Source organism: Mercenaria mercenaria, unplaced genomic scaffold (assembly GCF_021730395.1).
Source record: "Mercenaria mercenaria strain notata unplaced genomic scaffold, MADL_Memer_1 contig_2956, whole genome shotgun sequence".
NCBI classification, from domain to species: domain Eukaryota; kingdom Metazoa; phylum Mollusca; class Bivalvia; order Venerida; family Veneridae; genus Mercenaria; species Mercenaria mercenaria.
Genome location: NW_026461051.1, coordinates 39,929 through 49,252, shown reverse-complemented (window position 1 = coordinate 49,252; position 9,324 = coordinate 39,929). Strand labels below are relative to the sequence as shown.

Below are 9,324 nucleotides of genomic sequence, written 5' to 3'. Positions count from 1 at the left end.
GTCCAAAATTACGATTTCATCATTATCTTCAGCAAATAATGCGTTAATTACTAAACGGATCTTACACAATTCCCGGCTATGACCTAAGCGAACCGGTTCTTAACTCAAGTCCATCATTCTGGTGCAGAATACAACAATAACGGAGCATAAAACAACGTGGCCTTTTCTGGACGTACGCAGCCAACATCTTGAAGTGCTGTCCCCGACCTTGATCTTTGCGGTCCAATCTACAGTTTTGTTGCAGAATACAGCAGTAACTGCTCACCAGCATACATTTACATTTCTCTGACAGGTCTTCTTTGGATATATGGTATTTTACTATATGCAGATGATATTGTACTACTATCCGAGAATGAAAAAGATTTGCAGCTTATGTTAATTACACTTTATGAATGGACCAATGAAAATTGTATTTATGTTAATCCAAACAAGAGTAATGTAGTTCATTTCAGACTCCGACATATACCATCTACCAAACATATTTTTAAATGTGGTAACGATAGTATTACAGTTGTAGATAAGTATGTGTCAGTTTCTGGACATTAATATTACTGCTAAATATGTTGCACAATCTGCAAGCAGGGCACTTGGTCTTTTGACTGCAAAGTTTAGAATTCTGGATGGTATGCCTGTAGATGTGTTTACAAGATTATTTGACTCGAGGATGTGGTCTGTCATTGGATATGGGGCAGCTGTTTGGGGAACCCAGACATTCTCTTGCATTGATTCAGTACAAAATAGAGCAATGTGTTTGTTTCTTGGTGTATCAAAATTTGACCCATCAGCGGCAGTTGCTGGCGATATGGGATGGCGACCCACACCAGTGAGACAACTAATTAATGTTTCAAACTACTGGTATAGAGTTTGTAATATGTCAACAACACGTATAAACCGTAGAATCTTTGATTATTGGTAATAAATGCAAACATTGGTGCTTTAGAATATGTCAAAAATTTAAACTTATTAGATGTGAAGAGTTGTGTAATCGCACTTTGAGTATGTCTAAGAAAACTGTTTTAGATAGAGTCATTGAGTCTTCCATGCAAGAATTTGTTAATAGGTGGAAAACCGACATAAATGCTCAACATGGCCCGAACAAAAGAGGTAGAAATAAACTACGTACTTATAAATTGTTTAAATCAAAATATGAAAGAGAACAATATTGTAAAGTTATTCTGTCTCGTTCACATAGAGCTGCTTTTGCAAAATTTAGGATAGGTGTTGCGCCAATACGTATTGAAACTGGAAGATATGAAAGACTAGATATTAACGAAAGGCTTTGCCCATTTTGTAAGGAAAACATTGAGGATGAAAAAACATGTCATTATGGAATGTCAATTATATAGTGATCTTAGACAAGAATTGTTCAGAAAAGCCAGTTCTATAGAAGCAGAATTTAAGCATTACTCTGATAATGAAAAGGTTTTATTCATTTTTACAAATAGAGCTCTTGTTCGTTTTACAGCCAAAGCCTGCTTTCTTATTTTAAGGAGAAGAAATGAATTTGTATATAAATAAAGTATTTATTAAATGTACTAACAATATTCATATTTTAGAAAAATACATGTGTTTTTGGTTAATGCATAATGTCAGTGTTAATCACTCATATTCCATGCAAAGTAATTTCCATTCTGAGTAATAAGTGTTTCTTTTTGTTTACAATTTTTAGCAATGGTATTGTCAGAATAATTTGTATATATGATATATTGATAATGTAATACATTAGCACAGATAGTGCTTGACTCCCTTTTCATGTTGTCATTGCTATAATTATTGTTGAATTGCTGTAAATAATAGAATTTGGCTCATTTGTGGCTGATTTGGGTTCATTGTGTGGATAGCTGGATCCCAGCATCAAACATTATGTCATATACAAAAGTTAAAGGGAACCAGATATTTGATACAGCAAGTACTCGTTGTTAAACGCTATGTTTAAATTTGGACCAATCAGAAACAAGTTCTAACTAGAATGTGTCTGTAGGACACAGGGTGTGCCCCCACTGGTACATTTGTCACAAATAAGTGGCAATAATTCAAATGTTTGCAGTCTTAATGGGGTATAGCCTCAACAAACATTTTATGAAAAGGATTCATTATTCTAGGCGCTATTCTTTTTGAGCTATGAGCATCACAAACACAAAATCCACTATTTTGGCTATTTCAAGGGCCATAACTCTGAAATAAAGAGCTAAGATTCTCAAGAAGAATGCAAAGTGTGCAAGGTCACATCAGGATAAAGACTCCAGCAAGGTTTCCTGAATTTACACCAAATACTTTTTGAGCTAGGTATATAATTAGGTGAAAAAGTGCATGTTTTTACTATTTCAGGGGCCATAATTTTAAAAATAAGGGGTGGAGCCAGCCAAAAAATTAGAGATGTGCAAGTTTATATCATGATAAAGACTTATGCGAGTTTTCAACCATTTATATTAAATACTTGAGCTAGGTGTGTCACAAGGTGAAAATGTATATTTTTGACTATTTCAGGGGCCATAGCTCTAAAAATAGGGGGCGGACCCAAATAAAAAATAGGAGGTGCACAAGTTCATATCATGATTAAGACTCATGCAAGGTTTCATGAATCTATTTCAAATACTTTTTGAGCTAGGCATGTCACAAGGTGAAAATGTGCATTTTTGACTACTTCAGGGGTCATAACTCTACAAATTGGGGGCAGACCCAAATGAAAAATAGGAGGTGCGCAAGTTCATATCATGATTAAGACTCCTGCAAGGTTTCATGAATCTATATCAAATACTTTTTGAACTAGGCGTGTCACAAGGTGAAAATGTGTATTTTTGACTATTTCAGGGGCCATAACTCTGAAAATAGGGGGTGGAGCCAGATGAAAAATAGGAGGTGCGCAAGTTCATATCATGATTAAGACTCATGCAAGGTTTCATGAATCTAAATCAAATACTTTTTGAGCTAGGCATGTCACAAGGTGAAAATGTGCATTTTTGACTATTTCAGGGGCAATAACTCTAAAAATAGAGGGCGGAGCCAGATGAAAAATAGGAGGTGCGCAAGTTCATATCATGATTAAGACTCATGCAAGGTTTCATGAATCTATATCAAATACTTTTTGAGCTAGGCATGTCACAAGGTCAAAATGTACATTTTTGACTATTTCAGGGGCCATAACTCTGAAAATAGGGGGTGGAGCCAGACGAAAAATAGGAGTTGCGCAAGTTCATATCATGATAAAGACTCATGCAAGGTTTCATCAATTTATATCAAATACTTTTCGAGCTAGGCGCATCACGAACTTCGGACGGACGGACGGACGGATGGACGGACGGACGCACGGACAGACGGACGGACGCACGGATGCACGGACAAGACCAAATCTATATGCCCCCACCACTCATGGGGGGGGGGGCACAAAAATAGCACGTCTGCTGAGGTATAAATAGGTAGATGGATGACAGGGAGGGCATTCGGTATCAGCGGTAGAAGAAGACACATCGAGGATTCAACTAATAATTTATCCCAGTACCTTGATAAGGAGACTATTTCAGTTACCCTGTCAGGGCGGATAAATTATTAAAAAGAAGACTTTGGATGTTCATAGACTTAAGAAGAGTTGCAGAATTTCAATAAAGTTTCGAGCTAGGGCCAGCACAAAGGAGTTTTACCTTGAGGGTAGTTGAATGCTATAAACGATAGCATATATAGGCTGAGCATCGGGAAGCTGAGACAGAGACCCAGAGTTTGGTAATCTTCTGAGATAGTAAGAGAGTTCCAGCTTATAGACGGTTCAGCATTACTGGCGAAGTACAGCCAAGGCATCGGGGATATACTTATAAGCTAGTTGAATGCTACATATGATAGCATATAGGCGCTGAGCATCCAGGAGTCAGGGCAATCATATAGAGTTGAGAGGACAGAGGCCGAGCATCTATGCGATAGGACTCGTATGTTGTTGATTCAAAGACATTGTCTGACGGGAACTTAAAAAAAAAAGACCAGTCAAGTATAGAGTCTCCAGCCTATAGGAGTTTGAGCTAATTTGAAATTGTTAGTTTGAAACATTTATTGATTTGCCTGATCCCTGAAATTGTCTAGCTCATAATTAAAATCATTTACGAATCATTGGTACACGAATCATTTAGACAAGGTAGCCAGAGGAAAATTCTATATCTGAGATATTTGGTCTCACCAGCTTTACGTTTTAACAAAGGACATTCTACATCGTTTGTCAGCTAGTCTAAGACATAGTCACCTTAGCGATTGGACCCAAACCATTGTTCAAGATACTAAAGGCGTAGGTCATGTAACCAGTATCCTGACAGGTATTCACTATACCTTTTAGCTCGACTTTTCGAAGAAAAATGGAGCTATCACACTTACCGCGGCGTTGTCATAGCCGTCGAAGTTGGTTAATTTTTTTCTCTTTTTTTTCTCTATAAAATCAGAAGTCTTTATTGCCTTCAACGCTTAAATTAAAACAGTTATCACTACCAAGATCTACACCAGTGGAAACAATCCACATGACTCTGGATTTGAGTTATGACACAGTTATGCCTCTTTTAAGTTAGAATTTTCTTTAGTCAAAGTTTTTTTGTTTTTTTTTGTTGATAAATTTGAACATCTCTGTTATTATCAAAGCTTGTGACTTAAACCTTAAAATAATTCTTTACTATCAAGCTCTATGCCAGGAGAAATAATCTGCATAACTCTGGTTTCAATTTTGATAGGGTTATGCACCTTTAACTTAAAATGTTTTGGTTTTAAGTTTCATAAACCTGTTATACTTGCAACTTGAAATGGTCATCTGTTGTCAGTCTACACCAGGGGGGACGATCCCCATAGATCTGATTTTGGATTTTGACAGGGTTGTGCCCCTTTTTTAACTTAGAATGTTTTGGTTAAAGTTTTATAAAATGTTTCTTTTGCGGACAAAGCTCTAATTCAATGAGAAAGGTTGAGCGTACTGTCTTACGAACAGATCTTGTTAAAATATAATTTTAATAAAACATAAATTTAAAAACAGATAGATTTTTAATAGCTGTATCAATAACACTGACATTATGGTCTTATATGTACCAATGTAGATATTTAGGACAGTCTGTAAAGAATTGTTCCATCTCCTTCTCATTGTAAATAGACTGTTTTAAACTTTTAAATGGCACTGCTTTAGTACTTAGATGTCTAATTCCTAGATTTTAGATAGTAAATATAAAATTTTAATTATTTGTAATACCAGTAATAGTAAATATGTATATGTTTAAAATTAGGTCTGGCTTTTTATGGTAGAAGTCAATTTTATCTCAGTCTCTTATAATTCATATATGAATGACATTGTACGTTGTATTAATGTTTCTATGACTTATGCTGTATATTGACGTACTGTACAGTGAAGAGACTATAATAAATAAATAATAATATATGCCGCCGGTATATTGAAAACTGCTGTTTTAAAACAAAATCACATGCTCTCTATCACATGTACGGCTATATAAATTGCAAACCTACAGTAAGAATTCAATTTTAGTTTTTAAAACAAAGGGCGTCATGGCGATCAGGGGATAAAAGGAATTTGTATATCTAAAACAAATAGATTAATGCGGGCCTTTATGTTCAAGCGTCAGTTTTTAAACACGAATTTTCTTATATTTACAGAGTGAAAAGATATTTTGGCAATTTTTATTTCAAACAAAACGACCATTTCTTATAGAATCGTTAACAACAAAGACATTTCAACATCGGCTATACTGTTCTTTGTCCTGTTTATTGCTTTATGAATGCAGTATCCGCATTTTGTGTTCATTTTTTTAAATATTTATTATTATAAGGTTTTATCATTTAATATTAAGAATTAACTTATGTTATCAATATATGTATATTAATTTCAAATGTCTCCCCATGTTTACATAACGCCCTAATTGTAGTCTGGTGTAAATGCCTTATCATTGCTGATAACGGTTAACTTTCTTAAACTGGAATCCGAGGTTCAATATACGGCTAAGTGGTCACAACACATTTAGACAGTTGACGGTTTGGTAGCTTTGTTTACGTGGCGGCCTTAAAATGAAGATTTCTGTAGTTCTTTGTATAATTGCATTTGCAGGTATTGTTTTGTATGATCATATTATTTTCATTCCAGTAGTACAAATGTTTTATGTAATCTGAAATTTGAAATAAAACAACTCGCATTGATCTTTATGTAAAAAATACAGGTTTAAGCTAGATTTATAGTGAACATTCAATGCGTTCAATGTGGGACAACTACCGCCGCACAAATGATCGCCTCTCAGTCTACCAAGTCCATACTGTTGCAAAAATTTTGAATTGCACTTTCAGTGAGTGTTTACAGCGAGAATTGTAAGCAGGTTTCTGACTGCCGCGAGACCAAGTGTGGCACGGACCACGGATGGTGGCTTCACTGTACAAAGGGCTTTTGCCTTTGCAGTCATGACACATACACAGGTACGCATCAGTCATATACATGTTTCTTTACATTCTGGACCAACCAAAATCAACTATTTCCGTATTTATATTATACGACATGCCCAATCTAATAAACTGAACTTCAGCTGATATTTAAAGCTGTCAAAACATACTTTTAGATCTGACAATTCGCAACACATTACACAATCTGTCACTTACGGACTTCGTATTCTAGTATAGACTGCGGGTACTTGTAGAACATATTTGTATTCTATACCAAGATTTCTCTTTCAGTCAGTTACCGCGTGACCGTTCATGGTATATCCGTATCGGATACATTTAATCCCGTATTGGACGATTTATCTTAAAGTAACGATAAAAGACATTTTCGAATTAAGACAAACTGGAGTATGATATATACATTAAGGGCTCATCTCGACATAATTACATTGTAATTATATTTTGTGCGGTAACATAATTATAATTACGTAAAGGGGCTCATCTCAACATAATGTAATTATGTTTTGTGAGGTAAGAAAAATGTGAAGAAAAAAAGTTTTATAAATATTATAAGAATTGTATTTTGTAAAAGTTATCGTTTTTCTTAACTTACTAGTCCTTTTGAAATTTTTATAGCATAACCAGTTTGAAAACTATCCTTGGAAGTAAAGTATAAAAGCTATATTTTAAAGCAAAGCAGTATAAAATACATTTTTATAGCTCTTTGTTTAAAAGTCGGCATTCTGCAAAGTTTTTTCAGAAGCTGTCAGTGGTGTTTCATTTGGCATAATTTTCCTATATTTTTTTCACTTCGCTTTAAATTTAAAAAAAGCTATGTCAAACATGAAAACAGTATTTTGTTCTTTTCTCCAGGAAAACCTTGCACTGACGGCGGCGCCGTTACATGCGGGACTGTACATGGACCCCGATGCCAGAACCTTGGACTATTTTGGCATTGCGTAGACAATGTTTGCCACTGCTCAAAACACCAATAAAATAAAATAGTAAAATTATCGTTAAAGAACCGTGTGTTTATTTATCATTTTTTTCATAACGTGCACCAGCTTTTTAACGTCTTTATACCTTACATTGCAAGTTGATTATCGTAGAATGCGCCTCGTCGACCCCCCCCCCCCCACCCGCCCCTGGCCCCCTGGCCCCCTGGCCCAACACCGGATTTCGTCCTGAAATTTTTACTGTATAAAAATCAGGATATATGCAATTGAGTTCCGATTTTATTTTGTGGCCATTTTATTCGAGTTTTTTTTTTGCAATCATGTCAGAAACATGTCTATTGACTACACTTTTCGCGCAACGCCCACTTTCGGGTACTCTCGGCGGCATTTTTTCTTTCATGCACTCTGAATGTCATATACATTGTTGTAAATGAAAAATACAAAATAATTGTCACTTTGCATGCAGAAAATATAACTAAATGGTATAAAATTCAGAGAAATAAGATTGACACCATTAAGAAATGAGAGGATAAATCTTGTAAGAGGATAGGTTTTCGCCCTGATTTTTCCCAATTTTTAATTCTGACAATGTATCGTTCGAGTTAACACAACATTTTGTCTATTCATAAATATTAAAGATAATTACAAAGCAAAAACCATCCTCGTTGTGACTTAAGATTTTACACCGCAAGGATATACGACTGACAGACTCGAAGGCTTTATGGTAATCAATAAAAGCACAGAACATTATTGTTACTGAACTATCAACATTTTCAAGGAAAATATGTCAAGAGTTCTATAATGTTTTCTGAACCCAGCTTACTCTTCACATAAAACACTGTTATCTTCCAGAAAATTGCTTAACCTAGTGTTCAATAAAGAAACGAGAAGTTTACCAAAGCAACTCAATATGGTTATCCTTCTGTAATTATCAGGGTATTTGACACCACGTTTGTTCTTTATGGTAAATTCATGACTTTACTCCATACTTTTGGTAAGATGCCAGATTCTAAAATAATGTTAAAAAGATGGCAGAATACTGGTAACATGCTAGGATGCGCATTTCTAAGAAACTCATTTAAAATGTTATCAAATATTTAGGATGACTTATTACCAATATCTGAATTCGGCGTGTTAAGCATCTCATTATGCTTGGTTAAAAGATCAAAGTTGATATTCTCAAAGTCGTCATGTGCTTCCAAATATACATTAAAGTTACTAAACTGTTCGTAGAATACTTCACTGGAGATTTGATTAACAATCCATTTTTTTTCTCCGCAATATTTATTCAGTATTTCCAATACGACTTACCATATATAAATACATTGTATTTCAAAGAATGAAACTAATACCAGGTCATACGTTGAGACTTCATTCAATGAGCATGATACATATTTCTGATGTTTCCTCTGTTGGAGTTATGGTTGATGGCAAGCAGGATAAATTACCTACTATGTACTGGATTCCCAAATTACATAAACAACCTTATAAGGCTCGTTTCATCTTAGATTCTAGTTTATGTATTCATACTAATATTTCCCAGCTTTTAACATCGCTCACTGCTGTCAAAGAACATGTGAAAAAGTACCAAGATAATGTGTATGAGAATTCTGGGGTAAATCTATTTTTGTCAGATAAGAAAAGCGGAGACATACTTGAAAATATTCATATACAAAACTTCCAAATTGCATCTATTAGTACATACTATTTCTCTGCTTTATATAATACTCTACCACATAGTATAATTAAAGTCAAACTAATTGCTCTTATCGAAAAACATTTGCTCGAGAGAAATGCACATTTTGTGACGTTGTTTGGCCTCTATATGCCTTTCTACAAAGGGGATAATTGTGTTTGAAGAAACATTGTAAAATTTAATCAGTTTATAAATTACTAAGAAAATTTAAATGACTGTTTTCTAGTGTCTGACATGTTTATCTTATTAAAAGAATCACATTTCAAATGTCATCTCTCA

At 34.7% G+C, this 9,324-nt stretch overlaps 1 long non-coding RNA gene across 1 annotated transcript; it reads left to right on the top strand.

Annotated features, from left to right (window-relative positions):
• The first annotated feature begins 5,949 nt into the window (after positions 1 to 5,949).
• LOC128552613 (uncharacterized) lies at positions 5,950 to 7,408 on the top strand. The gene is made up of 3 exons (XR_008369123.1): positions 5,950 to 6,073; positions 6,307 to 6,432; positions 7,267 to 7,408. It is a non-coding gene; the product is annotated as an uncharacterized LOC128552613 (long non-coding RNA).
• Positions 7,409 to 9,324: the final 1,916 nt, after the last annotated feature.